Source organism: Nothobranchius furzeri, chromosome 5, assembly GCF_043380555.1.
Source record: "Nothobranchius furzeri strain GRZ-AD chromosome 5, NfurGRZ-RIMD1, whole genome shotgun sequence".
Lineage (NCBI taxonomy): Eukaryota > Metazoa > Chordata > Actinopteri > Cyprinodontiformes > Nothobranchiidae > Nothobranchius > Nothobranchius furzeri.
In genome coordinates this window covers 30,059,933-30,084,979 of record NC_091745.1, presented here as the reverse complement: position 1 = coordinate 30,084,979, position 25,047 = coordinate 30,059,933, and the positions used below count along the sequence as shown (strand labels likewise).

General features: G+C 45.4%; 1 long non-coding RNA gene across 1 annotated transcript; it reads right to left on the bottom strand.

Moving 5' to 3' along the window:
- Positions 1 to 22,999: 22,999 nt before the first annotated feature.
- On the bottom strand, positions 23,000 to 24,629 carry LOC129154495 (uncharacterized). Its single transcript, XR_011520674.1, has 3 exons — positions 24,520 to 24,629; positions 24,345 to 24,432; positions 23,000 to 23,888 (listed from the first exon to the last, which is right to left on the bottom strand). It is a non-coding gene; the product is annotated as an uncharacterized lncRNA (long non-coding RNA).
- Between the last annotated feature and the right edge of the window lie 418 nt (positions 24,630 to 25,047).

Here is a 25,047-nt window from a genome sequence, read left to right as displayed (position 1 = left end):
TTGGCTGCCGCGGCCACACCTTCTGGTGCAGCATGAATATCTGTTGTTTGTACACACCATTGCTGTCCCTCTAGTTGGTTTTGGAAGGCTTCTTTGTACCAGACTGAATCATGTCTGTCATAGAATAATGTTAGGTGACTGGAACTGTTGGTGAACAGACGAAGCTGTGCAGTACTGTCTGGTTTCCCACCGTAGTTGGGAGTGGCAGGGAGAAAGGCAGAGTTTGTTGTTCCCCAAAGAAGCCCGTAACTGAGATAGTGCGTGTAGATGTCTTAGAGGGTGGTACAGTTTGTATGGTGGAGCAGGTGGCACCAGTGTCAACCAAAAATGGTTGATGTTGTCCATCTACAGTTACTGACAGCAGGGGGTCTGCCGTGGCTCCCTGACCGTCGGAGTTTCTCTGTGGGGTGTCCTATTGTCTTGGACCACCCTCCCACTGGTCCCAGCCCATCATTGGCATCTGGGTGTGGGGTCCGGTAGGCCCTCCTCGTCCTGAAAAGGTGCCTCTGCCTCGACCTTCCTTTTGTGGGCTGTATGGCAAGGGGCAGTTCCTGGACCAATGTCCTGGTTGACCACAGTTGTAGCAAATGTCTTGAGCATGTGGTCCCCCTTTGCCGCCTACTGGCCTCCACTGTCCCCTTCCACTGAAACCGCCTCTGGGTCGACCAGCAAAAGGTGGTCGCTGGGCAGCATATGGGATGGGTGTGTTTTGTTGTGGTGGCACATAAGGCCCTGAGTATGGTGGCTGCGGCTGCCAAGCTACAGGTGAAACCTGATCAGGAAGTGTCTGCGGTGGTGGGGGTGTAGCTGTGGACGCAACCATTTGTTTCTTAACCTTGTCCCCCTTTTCACCTAAAGTCTTTTTCGCGGCTTGTAATTGGACCCTGAGCAATTGTTTTTGCAAATCTTCTAAGTTATCAGAGTCTTTTTCTTCCTTTACCTGTACTTTGTTGAGGTTAAAAATAAGATGTTTTTTCCACATGCTAAAACCACAATCCTGCAAATCAGGGTTGTCTTCCATTTTCTGAGTCACTGAGTCGGGGACTCCCTTTAGGACTGCATTTTTAAACCACATACTGCTCGTGCCCCATTTGGATGGGTGTTGGCCAGTTTGGGCCACCCAGGTGTCAATGGTTTAGTTCAGGTAAATTGAAGGATTTTGTTTAGCATCCCATTTAAATTTGCACATTGTGCTACTATCTTTCAGCGGGAACATCTTTCTGACTGCTGGGCCTAATTGAGCTATCACTCTACCGAGAGGTACAGAATTAGAATCACAAGTTGTGCCAGCATCCTTCTCTAGGGCCTCCGCCTGTGAGCGTGACGTGCATCTAGTGATTACTGCTCGGAAATCTCCTAATGCAAGGTCCTGTCCAGCAGTGAGGGTGTCAAAATCTGAGAGCCAAGTGTTTCCACCCTCTTGTATATCTGGTAATTTATCTATTAAAGCCTGGATGTCCCCAAGGGAATACGGCTGATAAACTTTCTGGGCGTTGGGTTTATTCTGCACCAAGGGTAATTGATAGGTCGGTGGGCCCATGGACCTAGTATGTCTTCTGTCTGGGTCTGGGGATGGAGGGCGGGAAGGCAGGTCCCCTTCTTCCCCAAATTCTTCCTTCGTGGGCGGCTTCTGCCACTCCTCTTGTAGGAGGGATTCATGACTCTGACTGGCTGCTGGAGGGGGATCAGATGATTCATGCCCTACCAGAACCATCTTAACCACTACACTTTTATTAGGGTCTTCCTACTCTTCACCCTTTAACTGGGAGGTAGCAAAAATTGGTGTTGGCTTGTTTGGGTCTGACGCTTTAGGCCATATGGGTGAGCTGTTTGCCCAAGGCGCTGGAGGCGGTGCATGGGAGCTCGTACCCGTGCCATAGTCAGGTGCGACCAGGCCCTGATTGAAGTAGGGAGTGGTGAATTGTTTTTGTGAGTTATCTATGTCCTGTCGTTTAGCCCTTAATTCGAATGGTGCAGCTGGGTTGTTTGCAGACGGGCTGCTGTATAATGTTTCATTACTTGGCAGAAAAGGATTATGTGTCTCAGAGGCGGAGGGCTTGACTTTAGTGTCTGATCCTGATGTCATAGTTACACCTGACCACTCACTCATATCATCAAGTGGGACTTCAGGCTGAATGTCCAATGTGCCGCTCGTAACTTTAATTAATGGATACATTCCAGCTGCTGGGGCAGTAGCTGAGGAGTACGGGGGTGGAGATTTATTCTCCTTCTTCACTTTCTTCATATTAGGTCTGGCTGCGTTCCATAACATTATCCACTGCATGTACTTACTCACACGAGCTGCCTGCTGTTCAACCTCACTTTTTATTTTCTTTCTTGTCAACACTCCAGCTTCCCTCAGAGTTTCTGCAGCTTCCTGTCCTTTTTCTCTCGCTTCTGCAGCTTTTTTCTCCCAAATCTTACTCCAGTTTCCTCTGCTGTTAACGTCTGCTCCTTTTTCCTTCATCGCTTTTTCTGCTGACTTTCTCAATAAAACCTTATTTCTCGTAGCTTCTACTGGGCTGCTTGTCATATTTATTACAGTCTCTATGCAGGCTAATTGCTCTCCCAGTGTACTCAGAATGTCATTAGGTCCCCATCCATCATCCTCCATTCCACAATCATATTCTTTTCCCATCATTCTGTTAGTATGTTGCTGATTTTGGTGACAATTTGGACTGATGAGGTTTTTAGCCCATAGGGGGCTCTAAATCACCAGTATTAATTAGTGAGACAACGCTAATGACCTTTGTGGTATCTCCTGCTTCTACCGTATTTCAGGTGAGGAGATCTTACCTAGTGCATCCACAAAGGCGCGCTGTATTTCTCTCACTTACACATACAATTGTTAGTACAGTTCATTCATTCATTACCCTTCTTATCTGCGGTGGGTGTGGTGATCACCGCTTATTCAACTAATCCCTATTGGTTGTGATATGAAAAATCTATGTGTTTTACACTTATCCTTACTATCGGCACTATTTTTGAGTGCAGATAATATGTTTGCTCAGCCTAAAGAGACTTATTTACTCTCATTTGGAGTTTATTCTGTCTCTTTTATTATGTAATTCAAGTTAATCAGTCAGCTCCGTCTGTTTTACCGACAAAGCTGATTGAGACTTGACATTCATACAGCGTGTTCTCTAACTATGGCGTGTGTTTTGTGTCAAAAAACAGTTACATTAAAACATTTTTCTCATTTCATGCAAAAACAGTTACATTAGAACATTTTTCTCATTTCATGCAAAGGTCCTCGACCTATAGAATTTAGGGAGCTCTCTCGCCTCCAAAGGCCTTAACCCGAACCAGGTCCCTGACCTGTAGAATTTTAGGCTTCCCACACCTATGGACTCCAACCAAGCGTTATATAACCTCGTTATATTTTCTATTCACTCGTCAGTAAATAGTGTGGTCAGCCACGACCTGGAAAATGGAATTTAGGACTTTTTATTTGTCCTAGGCCTCCAACCTCAAATGGAATTTAGGGCTTTTTATTACCCTGGGCCTCCAACCCCTTGTTCTGTTCTATTTCCTTATCTCATTTATCATTAAACCATTGTAAAAATCCTTATCTTATTTTACCATTAAACCATTACAAAAAATCTCTTATTTTTTCTGCACTTGTCTCCACTTTCTTCTCCAACGATTATTTTAGGACCACAGCTACTAAGATTCAAGACACAAAGATTTTGGATAATTCCAATGGGCAGATTTTAGAAAAAAAGGCTCTGCTTACCTTATTTCCACCGCGGTGTTTTGTGCCAAGATCGTTCACTGGGTCGGTTGGTCAAATCGTCCTCCAAAAACTCCTTTTTCTTCAAAAAGAAAAAATCCTGTTCGTGACGCCAAATTTTGTTGGTCTTTCTTCTGTTAGACCAAGCACAGGTACGGAGAAGATGGAGATAAACACCTTTCGTTGGCAGAATGTGGAGTCAAATGATCAGAAGTCCAGTCACTGTTTCACCGCTCATGAGGGGGAGAGTATGCAACTCCAGCAGAACCCGCGTTCTGCTCCTGTCTGTTGCTTCAGACACTCTCTCCGTTCTGCTGATACGGCTGATTTTTATTGAGGATTACAGGAATGTAACACGCAGTTTGCCATGTACATACGTCATTGGTCATGACAGGTAAAAAATAACAGCCTTGTTAGTGGACAGTTTAATACATCACGAGAACATGCATCCGTGAGATAACTAGGAACATCCTGGTTCGTCCTTGACAGGAAAAGATACACATTCACCGGTACCGAGAGGAACTTGAAAAGAGCTGGAATGTGCTCACTCCCTTCTTTGGTGCAGAAGAGAATATGCTGCTATTAATCTTTGTGCAGAAGAACACTGAGAGGCCTTGAGTATCTGAGCAGGTCTCCATAATATAAAATAGCATAGAATAAAACAGAAGAGCTTACAAGGTAAATTTAAAAAGAAGCTTATAAGGTTGATACATATATTTTATAAAAGAAGCTTATAAGGTAGATACATATATTTTCAGTACCTAAGTGCCACATTTCAGACAGATTTACTGTAGAAATCCTCAGATATTAAAGCAAACTTGTATTCAGTCCACACTCGTGGCAGTCTGGTTGCATATTCAAAAATGCATTAAAAAATCATCCTTCATAGCTGATGTACAACTTTCACCACATCCCTACTCTGGAATACCTACTGTACCTGTGTGCCACATTTCAGACAGATTTACTGTAGAAATCCTCAGATATTAAAGCAAACTTGTATTCAGTCCACACTCGTGACAGTCTGGTTGCATATTCAAAAATCATAAAAAAAATCATTCTTCATAGCTGATGTACAACTTTCACCACATCCCTACTCTGGATTGGAACACCTACTCTACCTGTGTGCCACATTTCAGACAGATTTACTGTAGAAATCCTCAGATATTAAAGCAAACTTGTATTCAGTCCAATACAGTCAATACAATTATGTCATTTTTCAAAAATTCATAAAAATTCATCCTTCATAGCTGATGTACAACTTTCACCACATCCTTCCTCTGGAACACCTACTCTACTTGTGTGCCACATTTCAGACAGATTTACTGTAGAAATCCTCAGATATTAAAGCTAACTTGTATTCAGTCTGGTTGCATATTCAAAAATCCATAAAAAGTCATCCTTCATAGCTGATTTACAACTTTCAACGCATCCTTCCTCTGGAACACCTACTGTACCTGTGTGCCACATTTCAGACAGATTTACTGTCGAAATCCTCAGATATTAAAGCAAACTTGTATTACCCTATGACAGCAACCTCTCGCGACCATGAAGAGGACAAGCACAAGTGAATGGATGGATGTTTTAATGTAGTTGGTACATTATGACAAAAATTATAAACTGTACCTAATTACTTAAGAATTGATTATCACAGTGGCAATTATCAGAATCATTGAAATTCAGAAGTAGTTAAAAATGGGACTTTTGTCTTCTCTTATCTGTATAAAGCATTTGCAGTCTATTTTGTTCCTAATGTATATTTTATTCTCACTAGCTAAAATGTGACCAAGTAAGAACAAAAATACAGAAACCCCCCCAAAAAAAAACATATCATAACATCCAAGAAAATTCATAGCAACCCTGCGGTATCATAAAATACATTCTTAGGTTATACATTCAGTGTGTAGCTTATAAAGAATGTGACATAATGCAACACTCAGATAAAAAAAATGTGAGGTAGACTAAAGTGAAACTTCTCTTAGGGTTACAGAATAACAAAGAAAATGTTGCTCACCCCCTTTAGACCGATGTGGTACAGTCACGCTTGGACTCTCCCCGAAAGCGGTCACGAGGCACACCGTAGGTGAGCAGGTGCGTCTTATCTTGGAGTTTTTTAACACGCCTGTAGGCGGAACAAGCTATCACGGCCGTGACGAGCCATCCCAGTCCCAGGGTGACCAATGTGCAGATTAAGGTGGTATAATCTTGTTGGTCTTTCTTCTGTTAGACCAAGCACAGGTACGGAGAAGATGGAGTTAAACACCTTTTGAGTTGGTAGAATGTGGAGACAAATGATCAGAGAAGTCCAGTCACTGTTTCACTGCTCGAGAGGGGGAGAGCCTTGCAACTTCCAGCAGGTCCCGCGATCTGCTCCTGACAGTTGCTTCGGACAGACTCTCGCCGTTCTGCTGAAACGGCTGATTTTTATTGAAAAGCACAGGAATGTAACATACGCAGTTTGCCATACACACACGTAATTCTGCCATCTGCACCTGCAGATGCACGTCAGCTAATAGCCTTGTTAATGAAAGACCAATTCATCCCAAGGACATGCAACCTTGAGATGACCAGGACACATCCTGCAATATCCTTTGCTAACAAAGACAGTTGTTCTTGTATTGAGGAACTGAAGGAAGGAACACTTTCACTCCCTTTTCTGTGCAGGGGAAAACATGCAGCTGTTCAGCTTGAGCAGAAAAGGCACAGAGAGGTTTTCGATATTATAACAAGATTCCAAGAAAAGGCATATAATAATGTATTCATGATAATATATAAGGAGCATAAGTGAGAGATACATATTTGTTCATATAAAAGAGCTTATACTAATATAAAAGAGCTCATATGAGAATATATTTTCAATCCCCCTTTTGAACTCTTTTAAGAGTTCAACAAAGATGTAGGAAATCAAAACAACAACACCAAATTTCATCAAAAAGAATCTAATAAGCAAAGTTTTAAAATACCAATACAAACAATCAATCAGATTACAGCTTCTCATATTTCCAGCAGTAAACTAATACAAAAAATTTGATCATATATGTAAGTGAACATGTTACAACATGATTGGATCGCATGCTCACCCGTATGAGGGCGAAAAACCCTAATTGTCGTACGTTAATAGGGAAAATTCCCCCATGTCCTCCCATTTTGGGACGAACGCCTTTTGGCACAGAGTGGGCATGCCTAGGTCAACAATGATCAAAAAATAAAACAACATAATCAAAAACTCCTCCTTGAACCGTCACCTTATCATGGTGGAGGAGTTTGAGTGCCCTAATGATCCTAGGAGCTATGTTGTCTGGGGCACTTAGTGCCCCTGGTAGGGTCTCCCATGACAAATTGGTCTTAGGTGAAGGGTGAGACAAAGAACGGTTCGAAGGATCTTTCATGGCGGTTAAAACGAAGAGTCGGAGTACCCGGCCCGGAGGGTTACCGGGGTCCCACCCTGGAGCCATGCCTGGGGTAGGGGCCCGTGAGCGAGCGCCTGGTGGCCGGGCTTTCGCCCATGGGGCCCGACCGGGCCCAGCCCGAACCGGATACATGGGCTCGTCCAACTGTGGACCCACCACCCGCAGGAGGAACATGAAGGGTCCGGTGCAATGCGAATCGGGTGACAGACCAAGACGGGAGCCTTGGCGGTCCAATCCCCGGACAAGAAAACTAGTTTTTGGGACATGGAACGTCACCTCGCTGGCGGGGAAGGAGCCGGAGCTTGTGGCAGAGGTTGAGCGGTACCGGCTAGATATAGTCGGACTCACCTCGACACATTGCATTGGCTCTGGAACCCGAGACCTGGAGAGGGGTTGGACACTCTACTTTGCTGGAGTTGCTCCGGGTGAGAGGCGGAGGGCTGGGGTTGGCTTTTTGTTAGCCCCGAGACTCTCTGCCTGTGTGTTGGTGTTTACCCCGGGGGACAAGAGGGTAGCTTCCTTGCGCCTTCGGGTCGGGGAACGGGTCCTGACTGTTGTTTGTGCTTATGGGCCAAATATCAGTTCAGAGTACCCACCCTTTTTGGAGTCCCTGGGACGAGTGCTAGATAGTGCTCCATCAGGGGACTCCATTGTCCTGCTGGGGGACTTCAATGCTCACGTGGGCAATGACAGCTTGACCTGGAGGGGTGTGATTGGGAGGAACAGCCCACCTAATCTGAACTCGAGCGGTGTTTTGTTATTGGACTTCTGTGCAAGCCGCAGTTTGGCCATAACGAACACCATGTTCGAACATAAGGATGCCCACCGGTACACTTGGTACCAGGGCAGCCTAGGTCACAGGTCGATGATAGATTTTGTAGTCGTATCATCTGACCTGCGGCCGTATGTTTTGGACACCCGAGTGAAGAGAGGGGCGGAGCTGTCAACTGATCACCACCTGGTGGTGAGTTGGATCAGATGGCAAGGGAACATGCCGCGTAGACCTGGCAGACCCAAACGCATAGTGAGGGTCTGCTGGGAACGCCTGGCAGAAGAACCTGTCAAGACGGTCTTCAACTCCCACCTCCGGCAGAGCTTTGACCACGTCCCGAGAGCAGTGGGGGACATTGAGTCCGAGTGGGCCTTGTTCCACTCTGCGATTGTCGAGGCGGCTTTTGCTAGCTGTGGTCGTAAGGTGGCCTGTGCCAGTCGTGGTGGCAACCCCCGTACCCGCTGGTGGACACCAGAGGTTCGGGGAGCCGTCAGGCTGAAGAAGGAGGCCTACAGGGCGTGGCTGGTCTGTGGGTCTCCGGAGGCAGCAGACAGGTACCGGATAGCCAAGCGGGGTGCAGCAGTGGCAGTTGCCGAGGCAAAATCTCGGGCGTGGGAGGAGTTTGGTGAGGCCATGGAGAAAGACTATCGATCGGCTCCAAAGAGGTTCTGGCAAACTGTCCGGCGCCTCAGGAGAGGAAGGCAGCAACTCGCTCACACTGTTTACAGTGGGGATGGGGAGCTGCTGACCTCAACTGAGGCTATAGTCGGACGGTGGAAGGAATACTTTGAGGAGCTCCTCAATCCCACCAATGCGCATTCCGAGGAGGAACCAGAGCTGGGAGGCCTGGGGATGGACTGTCCGATCTCGGGGGCAGAAGTTGCTGAGGTAGTCAAACAACTACACAGCGGCGGAGCCCCGGGGGCGGATGAGGTTTGTCCTGGGTATCTCAAGGCTATGGATGTTGTAGGGCTGTCATGGTTGACACGTCTCTACAACATTGCGTGGTCATCGGGGGCAGTTCCTAGGGAGTGGCAGACCGGGGTGGTGGTCCCCATCTTTAAGAAGGGTGACCTGAGGGTGTGTTCCAACTATAGGGGGATCACACTCCTCAGCCTCCCTGGAAAGGTCTACGCCAAGGTACTGGAGAGGAGGGTCCGATCGATAGTTGAATCTCAGATAGAGGAGGAGCAATGTGGTTTTCGTCCTGGCCGTGGAACTGTGGACCAGCTCCATACCCTTGCAAGGGTGATGGAGGGGGCATGGGAGTTTGCCCAACCAATCCACATGTGATTTGTGGATTTGGAGAAGGCTTATGACCGTGTCCCCAGGGGCACCCTGTGGGGGACGCTCCAGGAGTATGGGGTGGGTGGCTTTCTGTTAAGGGCCATTCAGTCCCTTTACCAGAGGAGCGTGAGTTTGGTCCGCATAGCCGGTAGTAAGTCGGACCTGTTCCCAGTGAGGGTTGGACTCCGCCAGGGCTGCCCTTTGTCACCGGTTCTGTTCATCACTTTTATGGACAGAATTTCTAGATGCAGCCGTGGTGTGGAGTCTGTCGAGTTTGGTGGCAGGAGAATCTCGTCTCTGCTTTTTGCAGATGATGTGGTCCTCCTAGCTTCATCCAGCTCTGACCTTCAGCTCTTGCTGGGTAGGTTCGCAGCCGAATGTGAAGCGGCTGGGATGAGGATCAGCACCTCCAAATCTGAGACCATGGTTCTCGACCGGAAAAGGGTGGCTTGCCACCTCCGGGTCGGGGGAGAGGTCCTACCTCAAGTGGAGGAGTTTAAGTATCTCGGGGTCTTGTTCACGAGTGAGGGTAGGAGGGGTCGGGAGATCGACAGGCGGATTGGTTCGGCGTCTGCAGTGATGCGGAAGCTGAGCCGATCTGTCGTGGGGAAGAGGGAGCTGAGCCAGAAAGCCAGGCTCTCGATTTACCGGTCGATCTACGTCCCAATCCTCACCTATGGTCATGAGCTTTGGGTAATGACCGAAAGAACGAGATCGCGGATACAAGCGGCCAAAATGAGTTTCCTCCGTAGGGTGGCCGGGCTCAGCCTTAGAGATAGGGTGAGGAGCTCGGACATTCGGGAGGGACTCGGAGTAGAACCGCTGCTCCTCCGGATCGAAAGGAGCCAGTTGAGGTGGTTTGGGCATCTGGTCAGGATGCCTCCTGGACGCCTCCCCGGGGAGGTGTTTCGGGCATGTCCTGCCGGCAGACGCCCCCGGGTCGACCCAGGACACGTTGGAGAGGTTACATCTCCAATCTGGTCCGGGAACGTTTGGGGTCCTGCCGGAGGAGCTGGTGGACAAGGCCGGGGAGAGGACGGCCTGGAGCTCCCTAATTGGGATGCTGCCCCCGCGACCCGGACCCGGATAAGCGGAGGAAGACGAAGACAAAGACGAAGATAATCAAAAACTCATAGAAATGAACAGGAGAAGGGATTGTTACATAAATCACTGAACATTCTTACACTCTAACATCATCTTCTTCATCATGAGAGTCATCACTATCATCAGGGGGTTCCCCTCCCAAATAGATGTTAGGATTGGCTAGTAACAAGGGCATCTGGATAATTGGGTCAGCAGGTGGAGGAGAGATGGCAATGGTTATCAATCTCTGGACTAGTTGCCTAAGACAGGGGATACAGCAGCAGCCGCAAGTAACAAGAATGGCAGCGAAGACAGACATGGACACCAGGACGGAGGAAACGAGGGATTTGTATTTACCAAATACATCAAGCCAAGAGTCCCACATGGAGGTGTCTACACCAGAGTGGGATTTCATTTTTTCTGTCAAAGAGCGGAGGCCGTCTAAGGCCTTAGTTAAGCTACCATCCGAGGCCGTATTGTTGGGGATGAAGACACAGCAATCCTGAGAAAACATGGAACACACACCCCCTTTTTCAGCTAACAGCATGTCTACAGCAATTCTATTTTGGAAAGCCATCAATGAAGTAGCCGACAGTTGTTGGTGAACTGCCTCAAGTGCAGTACGAGTATAATTACTTAAGAGTTGAACATTGAAATGGATGTAGTTAATGCGGTCGACATTTTTATTGGGAGTTATCCAGACAAAAATAGATTCCCATCCGGCGGCTATTTGGTCAACTAATTTGTATTCGTCTGGAACGCCTCTGGGGACGCCAATGGCATCTATATAAGTGGGATTGTGAAATGCAGGTAAAGCTGGTAAAGATCGCTTTCGTCGGGTGCTAGAGTAAGAGCTGGAAATAGGGGTATCATGAAGGGTTACGGGAGTAACAGTGACAGGTAACAGTAAAGTAATAAGGGCACACAAACCTGAAGATTTCCTGGGAAAACCATTATAAAGCTGAGGAGCACCACACCACCACCAGAGATTGGCACGCTTTTTGGGTTTGAATTGTGAAGAAACTGACACGGTTGTATTAACGCACCAATTAGTGGTGACATTTCCCAGAAAAGGACCTTCTCGTCCAATTAGATGAATACAACTGAAGTTATTAGGGGCCACAATATTCGAAAAGAAAGGCGTACCAATGTCATCACCTGGTTTTTGCTTTGGAAAGATTTGTCCAAACTTAGTACAATTGGAATTTAGGGAAGTCTCGTTCATCAAATGAAGGAAACATTCTGGAGGGATCGGAGGTGGTACAATACGGAGAGTAGGACGAGCTGAGAGGCAAACAAGACAATCCTGATCAGAAGCATTAGCTGCTTGTTCAGCCAGGAGTAACCAATTATTAGTGCTAGCTGAAATGCCGGTAACCGTCTGAAATGTCTCATCAACAGAAAGGTTTTTAGTCTCAATAGTTATCGCAGGAGAGAGTTTATGTAGTTTAGCAATGTCAGTTAACACAGGAGAGGGGGGAGATTTACTTATCCCGACAATATCAAAGACGGTAGAGGTAGGTGAAGTAATATTACGGACACAGAGGTGTACTGTCCAGTAGTAGCTTCCACTAATCCAAGGAGCAAGTACAAATAGGGTACATCCGAGAGAGTTTATTGGACTAATTATGAAAGTCAAAGGGCCTGTTTTGGATCCGCCTTGTTTTATCAATTTGATTCTGGTACGCCAAGTTGTAGCTACTCCTTTGGAGTAGGATGACCAATCATCGCCTGTTTCAGCAACAAGACTGCTCCACTTCCATTGAGAGTAAGATCCCCACGTTAAGTACCAAACATGCTCTTTCAGATCAGATGGCGTGTAATGACCATGTGCAGGGTTCGAGGGCAGAACGTCGTAGGGAAGTGTAACCGTGGTGGCTGTGGATAATGGAATACACAGAGTGATTGTTTGGGTTAGATAGAGAAAATCAGAGTTACAAGGAGGTGAGGGGGATGGAAGAGGTAGGGATCGCATGTGCCGGTCAATAGGTGGTGGAGGATGGGCCGTTCGTGTTAGCGGGGTAGCCTTAGGGGATGTAGGGGGTGAGGGTGGTAAGGGGAGGTCATTGCAGAGGAACAAAATAGCCAATGGGATACATAGCAGGATAACAGTGAGAAGTAGAATCAGGAGGCGTTGCCCGCACGTGAGGATGGGAGGGAATGGCCAGGACATAATTGGGCTTATACAGGTGTTAATTTAAGAAATTGTATGGGTTATAGCTGCTGTAATCAGTACCAGAGAACGCACTATAAGCTAAAATTGCTATTGTTACCAAATCTTCTAAATCAGAGAAATCGCGAAAGTATCTGTCGTTCCACAACCCCAACCTGCTGTCTCTGTATGCCAACCGGTTCAGTCTACTTGGATACCAGACTAATGGAAAGGATTCTCGTTGAATTATGTTACCCTCAGAATCTTCTTCCGGCCAGGACAAATGAGTGATCAGAATGTACATTAAGTTTGTAGAAATGCAATGAGCGCAAACACATATCTAATACTAAACAGGTAAATGAGTAATATAAAATGAGTAGTGGGTATAAAATATAACCCTTGTAAAATAAATGAGGGTGTAAAATAGAACCCTGATAAAATAAATGGAGGGTGTTAAATATAACCCTTGCAGAATGTTCGTAGGGTGGTTACTTCTTCCCCCTGTTGAGGTCCCTTCACTGGCTCCAGGCAGCTGCAGGGGGTGATGATGTCAAGATTCTCGTCCTGCAGGATGTGGTGGCAGCTTGGCATGCTACCTCGTCCCGCAGAATTGGTAGCTTGGCACGCTACTGTAGTCAACTACTTCTCTTCCTGGTTTTTTTTTTGGATCCTTTTTCTGGTTAGGCAGATGTCAGCTGCTTCTCGTCCTGGTCCTTTGGTACTCTTTCTGGTCAGGCAGACGTCGGCTGCTTCTCTTCCAGGTTAGGCTCCTCCCTTTGTGACAGGTTCTCTTGGACCTCGGTCAGGGTGAGGTGTGGCTCCTCTGCTGCAGCACACTGGGTCCAATGGTACCAGGAGTCTCCTTTGCCGTCCAGCTGGACAGCGTGTGACGTCCTCTCCGTGATCCTGTAGGGTCCGGTCCACCTCGGTTCCGTCCACTTCCTTTTGGTGACTTTCAGCAGGACCCAGTCTGTCCCAGGTTGTGGAGATGGGGCATCTGTGGTGGTACGATCAGCCTTAACCTGTAACGAGAACTGAGAGACAAGACTATGCAACAGGTTATAATATGACCTTGAGTCGAGGGAGTCAGTCAGGTCAGCAGTCAGAGGTAGTTTTGTGGCGGGTCCTGGAAACGGCCGTCCAGTCTGTAGTTCAAAGGGAGTGAACCTTGTGGTTTTGTTAACTGAGCTCCGTGAGGACATCAGAGCAAGGGGCAAAGCATCTAACCAAGTTAATTTGGTCTGTGCACAGATTTTAGCCAATTTGACCTTTAGCGTTTGATTCATCCTTTCCACCTTTCCCTGGGACTGAGGATGATACACTGAACCAAACTTGTGTTTCAGTCCCAGCATGGTTTCAACCTCTTGTAGATCTTTGTTCTTAAAATGTGTCCCATTGTCCGATCTGATTTTTTCCGGGAACCCATGTTGGGGAATGTAATGATTGATCAAATATTTGATGACTGTTTTGCTGTCTTCTTTTTTCGCAGGCCAAGCCTCCGGCCATCCAGTGTAGGCATCTACACACACTAGGAGATACCTGTAGCCTTTTACCCTGTCAATCATATCTGTGAAATCTATGATTATCTCTTTTCCAGGGCATGTTGGTATTGGAAATTGACCTTGGAGTGGTTTCAGGGTAGGTTTAATGCCAAACTGAGTACATTCTGTACAAGTTTTAACCAAATATCTGGCCATGTCTGTTAGGTATGGATGCCACCAGGGGGACAAATTTCTCATCATCTGTGCTACACCAACATGTCCAACACCATGCGCTTCTTCCATTGCTGTCTGCCTGATGCCAGGTGGTAGTATGGGTCTACCATCTGGACTTCTCCAAACATCTGTGTTAGTGGCGCCTCTTGCCAACCATAAAGATTTTTCCTGTGCTGAAGCTTGATCTTGCATGTCCTTCAGTGTTTCTTTTGTGATGGAGATTCTAGGATCAATGCTTTTTCCAACAGTTACTGTCTCAACCACTAGGTTATAAACAGGAAGATATTCAGCTGTTATCTTGGCAGCTCTATCTGCCTCCTGATTTCCCTTAGATATAAAGTCAGAGCCCTGACTATGTCCTTTGCATTTTATCACTGCCACTTCTGCTGGAAGGAATAAAGCTTCTGCTAGTTCCCTCATCTCAGACTCATGTTTTATGGGTTTCACCCCAGCAGTCACAAAGCCAGCTCTCAACCACTGTTTCAATTCAACATGTACGGCTCCTACAGCATAAGCTGAGTCACTGTAAATATTTACCTTTTTCCCTGTGCTCATTTTGAGAGCTGCAATAATAGCTAATACTTCTGCTCTCTGTGCTGACTGTTGTCCTTTCAGCTTTTCCGCTCCTGCAGTGAACCACTCGCCTGTAGGGAGTTGCTCTACTACTGCCCAGGCAGCTTTTAATCCATCATTGTCATCTCTGTAGCAACAGCCGTCTGTGAACCAGTTCTTATCAGGATTTTGTAGTGGGATTGCACTTAAATCTGGCCTGACTTTTTCTTCTATTGCTGTTCTTTGTTCGCACGAATGAGGTTCCCCATTACCCATGTGATCTGCCATGTTTATCCCTTCATGTGTGTAGGTGATGTGTGGGGCCTCTAGGATCTTACTGATTTTTCTTTGTCTTAGTGGGGTCATGGTGAAAGCTTGTGATGTAATGTAAGCTACTACACTGTGTGTTGTTAGTACTTTCAGAGGATAGCCCATTACAATATGTGCTGTTTTTTGTAAAATTTTTGCAAGGCCTGCTACATGTTGTGTGCAGGGTGGGTGTCTTTTTTCCATGTTATCTAGCATGACACTTATGTACATCAAGACTTGTCTCTGACCTCCCCCTTTTTTCTGGAACAGAACTCCATTAACATGAGTTTCTGATCCAGAAACATCAAGGAAAAACGTAGACTTGTAGTCTGCAGTAGCTAAATCACTAGCAGTGGAGAGTTGTTGTTTAAGTTTTATGAAAGCTTCTTCTGCTGGAATAGTCCAGTTCAGGTGAGCTGTGAGTTGACGCATCCCAAAAGGTGCTATGAGAGCACGTAGTGGGGCAGTGAGACCAACATAGTTAGGGATGAAGTGTCTACTGTAGCCTGTCAGGCCTAGGAAAGATAACATGTCTTTGACTGTTTCAGGTTTAGAGTGATGGAGAATGGAGTTTCTGTGATCTGGTGACAATGAAACACCAACTTGTGACACCATTCTGCCCAAAAATGACACTTGTTTCCTGGCTATTTGAAGTTTGGACTGGCTGACCTTAAATCCAAGTTTAGCCAAATGAGTTAGTAATGTTTGAGTAGCTTGCAGACAGGAGCCCCGCAGAGGGCGCTGACAGGAGCAAATCATCAACATACTGCACTAAAACACAGTCATCAGGTAGGGGGCATGTGTCTAGGAGCTGACGCAAACATTGGTTGAACAAACCAGGTGACAGGGTGAACCCTTGTGGCAACCTAGTGTATCTGAACTGCAGCCCTCTGAATGTGAAAGAGAAAATGTCCCTCAGAGACTCATGAAGTGGAAGACAAAAGAATGCATTTGCCAAATCTATGCAGGTAAACCATGCATGTGAAGGTGGTAAGTTTGTCAGAGCCACATATGGGTTAGGGACGGGAAGTGAATCTGTGTTAAGTAGGGCGTTTATACGACGCAAGTCATGAACCATTCGATATTTACCAGTATTTTTCTTTTCTACAGGTAAAATCGGAGTGTTCCATTCTGACATGGATGGCTCCAACACCCCTGCCTGCAACAGGCCATTGATGGTGTCTGCTATCCCCTCTTCAGCATATGGTTTGTGTGGGTATTGTGGAACCCACAGGGGAGCATGATCTTTTAGGTGAAAGGTCACAGGTGGGATGGACACTAATCCAACATCGGTGGGGCCTGTTGACCACAGGGAGGTGGGGAGCGAGTCTAACATTGTTAGAGCATCAGGGTGATCGGTTCGTTCACGGCCATGAGATCTGCTAATAGTTTCCTGTTGTAAATGTGTCGAATTAGTACAAACCGCAGTGATTTTAAATGTCTGAGTTGAGTCTGAATACGACACTTGTGGAAGAGGAGTTGAACGCCAATCAGTGGTTGCTAGGGAACGTTTACCCATTCCTCCTAGTTCTTTTGCCTGATGGGCCGGATGTAAAGCACGAGAGACATGAAGTACTGCCTCATCTTCCATCATGTACCATGCCAATTGTTCCTGGGTTAGGTTGGCTGCTGCGGCCACACCTTCTGGTGCAGCATAAATATCTGTTGTTTGTACACACCATTGCTGTCCCTCTAAATGATTTTGGAAGGCTTCCTTGTACCAAACTGAATCATGTCTGTCATAGAATAATGTTAGGTGAGGAGGGTCAGGGGGAGAAACAAAAGGATGGACCTGAGTCAGCCAGGGTTTCCACTGCTGGTACAGAGTCATTAAGCCAGGAGTGTCCTTGGTTTCTGTGTCCAACAGAGCCCAATAAATCTCAGCACAGTCTGATATGTCAGGCAGTTTTTGGGCCAAGTACATGCCATCACTGGCTTCTCCGGTGCAGGGCAAAATAGTCCCTTCTGGCAGAGTGACAGTAAGTCCCGTAGGACCACACAAAATGGTGGCTCCTAATTTGATGAGGAGATCTCTTCCTAGTAAGTTGACTGGAACTGTTGGTGAACAGACAAAGCTGTGCAGTACTGTCTGGTTTCCCACCATAGTTGGGAGTGGCAGGGAGAAAGGCAGAGTTTGTTGTTCCCCAGAGAAGCCCGTAACTGAGATGGTGCGCGTAGATGTTTTAGAGGGCGGCACAGTTTGTATGGTGGAGCAGGTGGCACCAGTGTCAACCAAAAATGGTTGATGTTGTCCATCTACAGTTATTGACAGCAGGGGGTCTGCCGTGGCTCCCTGACCGTCGGAGTTTCTCTGTGGGGCGTCCTATTGTCTTGGACCACCCTCCCACTGTTCCCAGCCCATCATTGGCATCTGGGTGTGGGGTCCGGTAGGCCCTCCTCTTCCTGAAAAGGTGCCTCTGCCTTGACCTTCCTTTTGTGGGCTGTATGGCAAGGGGCAGTTCCTGTACCAATGTCCTGGTTGACCACAGTTGTAGCAAATGTCTTGAGCACGTGGTCCCCCTTTGCCGCCTACTGGCCTCCACTGTCCCCTTCCCCTGAAACTGCCTCTGGTTCGACCAGTAAAAGGTGGTCGCTGGGCAGCATATGGGTTGGGTGTGTTTACATATGGCCCTGAATATTGTGGCTGTGGCTGCCCTGAATATGGTGTCTGCGGCTGCCAAGCTATAGGTGAAACCTGATCAGGGAGTGTCTGCTGTGGTGGGGGTGTGGCTGTGGACGCAACCATTTGTTTCTTAACCTTGTCCCCCTTTTCTCCTAAAGTCTTTTTTGCGGCTTGTAATTGGACCCTGAGCAATTGTTTTTGTAAATCTTCCAAGTTATCAGAGTCTTTTTCTTCCTTTACCTGCATTTTATTAAGGTTAAAAATAAGATGTTTTTTCCACTTGCTAAAATCACAATCCTGCAAATCAGGGTTGTCTTCCATTTTCTGAGTCACCAAGTCAGGGACTCCTTTCAGGACTGCATTTTTAAACCACATACTGCTCGTGCCCCGTTAGGATGGGTGTTGGCCAGTTTGGGCCACCCAGGTGTCAATGGCTTGGTTCAGGTAAATTGAGGGATTTTGTTTAGCATCCCATTTAAATTTGCACATTGAGCTGCTATCTTTCAGCGGAAACATCCTTCTAACTGCTGGGCCTAATTGAGCTATCACTCTACCGAGAGGTACAGAATTAGAATCACGAGTTGTGCCAGCATCCTTCTCTAAGGCCTCCGCCTGTGAGCGTGACGTGCATCTAGTGATTACTGCTCTGAAGTCTCCCAATGCAAGATCCTGTCCAGCAGTGAGGGTGTCAAAATCTGAGAGCCAAGTATTTCCACCCTCCTGTATGTCTGGTAATTTATCTATTAAAGCCTGAATGTCCCCAAGGGAATACGGCTGATAGACTTTCTGGGCGTTGGGTTTATTCTGCACCAGGGGTAATTGGTAAGTGGGTGGTCCCATGGACCTAGTGTGTCTTCTTTCTGGTTCTGGGGATTGAGGGCGGGAAAGCAAATCCCCTTCTCCCCCAAACTCTTCCTTAGTGGGCGGCTCTGGCCATTCCTCCTCTAGGAGAGATTCATGACTCTGACTGGCTGCTGGAGGGGGATCAGATGATTCATGCCCTACCAGAACCATCTTAACCACTACACTTTTATTAGGGTCTTCCTGCTCTTCACCCTTTAATTGGGAGGATGCAAAAATTGGTGTTTGCTTTTGATCTGGTGCTTTAGGCCATACTGGTAGGCAGTTTACCCAAGGCGCTGGAGGGGGAGCATGGGAGCTCATACCAGTGCTGTAGTCAGGTGCGACCAGGCCCTGACTGAAGTAGGGAGTGGTGAATTGTTTTTGTGAGTTATCTATGTCCTGTCGTTTAGCTCTTAATTCGAACGGTGCAGCTGAGTTGTTCGCAGAAGGACTGCTGTTTAATGTTTCATTGCTTATCAGAAAAGGATTATGTGTCTCAGGGGCTGAGGGCCTGACTTTAACGTCTGATCCTGATGTCATAGTTACACTTGACCACTCACTCATATTATCAAGCGGAACTTCAGGCTGAATGTCCAATGTACCGCTTGTAACTTTAATTAATGGATACATTCCAGCTGTCGGAGCAGCAGAAGAATAAGGAGGTGGAGATTTATTCTCCTTTTTTACTCTCTTCATATTAGGCCTGGCAGCGTTCCATAACATTATCCACTGCATGTAGTTACTCACACGAGCTGCCTGCTTGTCAACCTCACTTTTTACTTTCTTTCTTGCCAACACTCCAGCTTCCCTCAGAGTCTCTGCAGCTTCCTGCCTTTTTTCTCTCGCTTCTGCAGCCTTCACTTCCCAAATCTTGCTCCAGTTTCCTCTGCTGTTAACATCTACTCCTTTTTCCTTCATCGCCTTTTCTGCTGACTTTCTCAATAAAACCTTATTTCTCGTGGCTTCAACTGGGCTGCTTGTCATATTTATTACAGTCTCTATGCAAGCTAATTGCTCTCCCAATGTACTCAGAATGTCATTAGGTCCCCATCCATCATCCTCCGTTCCACAATCATATTCTTTTTCCATCATTCTGTTAGTATGTTGCTAATTTTGGTGACAATTTGGACTGATGAGGGTTTTAGCCCATAGGGGGCTCTAACTCACCAGTATTAATTAGTGAGACAGTGCCAATGACCTTTGTGGTATTTCCTTCTTCAACCGTATTTCAGGTGAGGAAATCTTGCCTAGAGCATCCACAAAGGCGCGCTGTATTTCTCTCACTTACACATACAATTTGTTAGTACAGTTCATTCATTCATTACCCATCTTAACTGCGGTGGGTGTGGTGATCACCGCTTATTCAACTAATCCCTATTAGCTGTGATATGAAAAATCTATGTGTTTTTACACTTATCCTTACTATCTGCACTTGTGAGAGCAGATAATATGTTTGCTAAGCCTAAAGAGACTTATTCACTCTCATTTGGAGTTTATTCTGTCTCTTTTATTATGTAATTCAAGTTAATCAGTCAGCTCCATCTGTTTTACCGACAAAGCTGATTGAGACTTGACATTCATACAGCGTGTTCTCCAACTATAGCGTGTGTTTTTTGTAAAAAAAAAAACAGTTTCATAACAACATTGCTCATTTCATGCAGAAACAGTTAAAAACATTGCTCAGTTCATGCAAAAACAGTTAAAAACATTGCTCATTTCATGCAAAAACAGTTACCTTAGAACATTTTTCTCATCTCATGCAAAGGTCCTCGACCTTTAGAATTTAGGGAGCTCTCTCTCTAGCCTCCCATGCCCTTAACCCGAACCAGGTCCTCGACCTGTGCTATAAAATTTAGGGAGCTCTCTCTTTAGCCTCCCAGGGCCTTAACCCGAACCAGGTCCTCGACCTGTGCTTTAAAATTTAGGGAGCTCTCTTTAGCCTCCCAGGGCCTTAACCCGAACCAGGTCCTCGACCTGTGGACTTTTAGGGTTCCCACCCCTATGGAATCCTAGCCAAGCGTTATATAACCTCGTTATATTTTCTATTCACTCGTCAGCAAATAGTGTGGTCAGCCACGACCTGGAAAATGGATTTTAGGGCTTTTCTAATAACCCTGGGCCTCCAACCCCTCTTCTGTACTATTTCCTTATCTCATTTATCATTAAACCATTGTAAAAAATCCTTATCTTATTTTACCATTAAACCATTACAAAAATCTCTTATTTTTTCTGCACTTGTCTCCACTTTCTTCTCCAACTATTATTTTAGGACCACAGCTACTATGATTCTGGACACAAAGGCTTTGGATAAATCCAATGAGCAGATTTTAGAAAATAAGGCCTGCTTACCTTAGTTTTTCACCGCGGTGTTTTGTGCCAAGATCGTTCGCTGGGTCGGTTGGTCAAATCGTCTTCCAAAAACTCCTTTTTCTTCAAAAAGAAAAAATCCTGTTCATGACGCCAAATTTTGTTGGTCTTTCTTCTGTTAGACCAAGCACAGGTACGGAGAAGATGGAGTTAAACACCTTTTGAGTTGGTAGAATGTGGAGACAAATGATCAGAGAAGTCCAGTCACTGTTTCACCACTCGAGAGGGGGAGAGCCTTGCAACTTCCAGCAGGTCCCGCAATCTGCTCCTGACAGTTGCTTCGGACAGACTCTCGCCGTTCTGCTGAAACGGCTGATTTTTATTGAAAAGCACAGGAATGTAACATACGCAGTTTGCCATACACACACGTAATTCTGCCATCTGCACCTGCAGACGCACGTCAGCTAATAGCCTTGTTAATGAAAGACCAATTCATCCCAAGGACATGCAACCTTGAGATGACCAGGACACATCCTGCAACATCCTTTGCTAACAAAGACAGTTGTTCTTGTATTGAGGAACTGAAGGAAGGAACACTTTCACTCCCTTTTCTGTGCAGTGGAAAACATGCAGCTGTTCAGCTTGAGCAGAAAAGGCACAGAGAGGTTTTCGATATTATAACAAGATTCCAAGAAAAGGCATATAATAATGTATTCATGATAATATATAAGGAGCATAAGTGAGAGAAACATATTTGTTCATATAAAAGAGCTTATACTAATATAAAAGAGCTCATATGAGAATATATTTTCATATAATCTGTGTCTATGTAGCGTCTTGGGTATCTATTTTATGGGCGTCAGAGTAAGTTCACGCGGGGTTTGTGTGAACTTAACAAGTTTGGTTCCTTCAATCAGCAATTGTTGGTCAATTTCTAAATCGATGGTAAAGTTATAACCCTGGAAAGCGTCCATGATCCCAATCTCTGAGTCATGCTGTTCGAGGTTGGGATGATGAAGTGCCAGGTTTCTAGTTCAAGGTGGAAATGTCTACCGTCCTTTTAAATACCAACGTTTAGCAGAGACTTAAGCCTATAGATGTGAGGTGTCACAATTATGGGAACATTTAACAGGAAACCGAGTTCTAATTTTCTGCATCAACATGAATGGGAATTGCACTGCCTAGGCTGTACGCTAGGTAGATTTGTGAAAGGTGTACAGTAGAGGGGGTAGCAGCTGTCAAACTATCTTTGAGCAGGTCCAGTGGTACCAAGTACGTGGGAATGCAACCTTCAACCAAGCTGTTGAAAATATATGTATCTACCTTATAAGCTTCTTTTATAAAATATATGTATCAACCTTATAAGCTTCTTTTATAAAATATATGTATCAACATTATAAGCTTCTTTTTAAAGGAGACATAACATGCTTTTAAGTTATTCCTTTTTACATCTAAATCCTTCAGTTGGGGTCTAAATACAGTGGAACTGCAGTTCTTTGGTCTGATTTCCTCATTATTGTTGCTCTACAGACCCTCATCTACCCCTGTTCTGAGGAGAGTCTTGAGAACGAGCCGTTTTGGGGTACTGTCTCTTTAAACTGGAGGAGGAGCTGTAAACTCCGCCCCCCCTCCATAGTGCAGACCTGTACTCTCCTCCCCCAGTCGGACTTTGTAGTTCTATAGAGAAATCATTATTTAGCATAGCAGATTTAGCATAGCATATTAGCATTTTTAAAACATGTGGGGAGAGTAGTTCATCAAGCTGTTTCAAGGCTGCTAACTCTCTCATGCATTTGTCTGTAGTCACTCACACACACCCGTCACGGCCGACGGAGGGACAAGTGAGCAGGCACGTGCGCGCACACACACACACACATCCGTCACGGCCGACGGGACAAGTGAGCAGGCACGTGCGCGCACACACACACACACATCCGTCACGGCCGACAGGACAAGTGAGCAGGCACGTGCGCGCGCGCACACACACACACACCCGTCACGGCCGACGGAAGGACAAGCAGCAGGCACGCGCGCGCGCACACACACACACACACACAAGGAATGCTGCTTGCTTATTTATTTCTATAAAAAAATTTTTAAAAATGATACAGCTCATTAAAACACCATTAAAAGAATATATTTTATTAAGATCTCTATCTATATATATACATACATATAATTATAAATAATTTTGTAAGTAGTCTTATTTAATATTGGGTGTCTTAATGGCTGAAAATGGATAAAAAGCAGTTACAATTTAATTTAAAGATTTGAGATTCTAGTGACAAATAAAGAACATTCCTCCAAATGTTCTTTAATGTGATCATTATAATTCTAATGCTTACAACTTTTTAATTGTCTGCAATGTGTAGCCTATATCTTTATTAAATGTGTGTTTTGCTGTAAAGTGGTAATTCTCTCTAATGTGTACAGAGAGGTGGACATCAGTGCTGCAGTGAAATTCCCAAGATCAGTCTGCTTTGCTAACAAACATAGTTAAATCTTACCTGCATTCTAAATAAATACCGTTAGGTGGAAACATCAGTAGGCATTAAGTTATTGATACAATCCCTAACAGCCAGAATGGAAGAAGAGCATGCTGGGTCATCCTGGATCTGAGCCTGTTCTGTGTATTTACCTACAGGATGCAATAAATGTCTACAAGGCTGAGTTTGGACCATTACATCTAAAAGAAAACATACAATCAGTGATTTTTTAAATTGTTTACATTAATATACACATTTTCTAAGTATTAACCTCACAGCAAATAAGTAGAACAATATAATAAACAGGCTTTAGTAGTTAAACAGGCGTTGTGCACACAGGTGCTTTGTGTCTCGGTGCTGGTGGTATCTAGGTCTCAGAGTTCCTGTCCTCCTGCCGTCTTCTGTTGTCCTCAGGATACGGATTGATGTTTCCTGATGATGAGGGAGGGGCAGTATGTGGGCTTCAAACTGGTCCTGGATAACAGTGGGAGACCTCTGTTGTCTGAAAACTGAGATCAGAGGGTTGGTGAGATGCAGGTCTTCTCTACCTCATCTAGAAACGGAGTTGGTTCAGGGAAAACTTTTCCAAAGACCAGTTCAATGATGTCATCGCCATATTCTGCAATGATAGACAATAACTTTAATGACATATTTTGTTTACAAGCAGCTTTAGGAAAGTCGTTTCTTTAGCTTTCATGTTTATAGTCACGTTTGTGTTTGTTCACAAGTTCACTTTGCTGCAGTGACTTCATATTCTTACAAATGTATTAAAATAGTGACACTAAATTTATACAAATGATTCCTTATGAAAGGAAGCTCATTAGAGAGCAGTGCAGACAGACTTACTACATGCTGCAGCTGTTTTTGTAGGCCAGCTGCTGCTGAATTTGGGGAAAGTTATTCTGCACACATCCAGATCAGATGGTCGATTACAGAAAATAATGTAATTCAATCATTTCTAAACAGACTAAACAAGTAAAACATCAAATAAATCACTCTGCTGTCATCAGACGGAGGGATTCAGGGGGTGAGGTGTTCTTAATGATGAGGGTGGCTGAGGTGTGTCATCACTCACTTTGGTCTGGTCCAGACCATCTCTTTACTGGTGGGTCTCCTTCCTCAGTAGGTGAAGTGAAGGTCCAACATCTGAACGTTCTGTGTTCCTTAGAGGAGAAGAAAATTAACAGCAAGCTGGCTAAATTATTTTTTACTAGCATCTCAAGGCCTTGGAGAAGCAGATCTTCACTTACCTAAACATCAGACCAGTTTGTCCCAGCTGAGCTCATCAGGGCTTTAGTCTGACAGCCTGTCAGTGAAACATGGCTCCAGCCTTCTGGATGTGGACTGTAAAAAGCAAAGGAGCATTTTTACTTTTGTTTTATTTTACAGCCGATTTTATCAGCTTTCCGACGCTCACGCTCATACAGACGGTGAGCTTTGCTGCGTCTGACTGATGCAGAGTTAGTTTTTATATCTGCAGTGAGACAAAAAACTAACCTCACTCCACTCAGAGATTGTTCTTTAAAACTTGTATTAAATCCACTGTGTTGACGCACTTTAATGACTTTGTCATGCTGCATTTTAGCTGATATGGGACTTTATTTACTGGATGCTAAGATTACATCACACTCACGTAAAATAACACACAGGCTCTCTGCTGTTACAATCAGTGGAAGGTTATCATCTGGTGTAAAAGAAGGCGTTGATCAGAAATCACGTTTTATTCCACGAAAATCAGCCAAATCCACATTAATCTGGGTGCTAACTTTACTAGCATA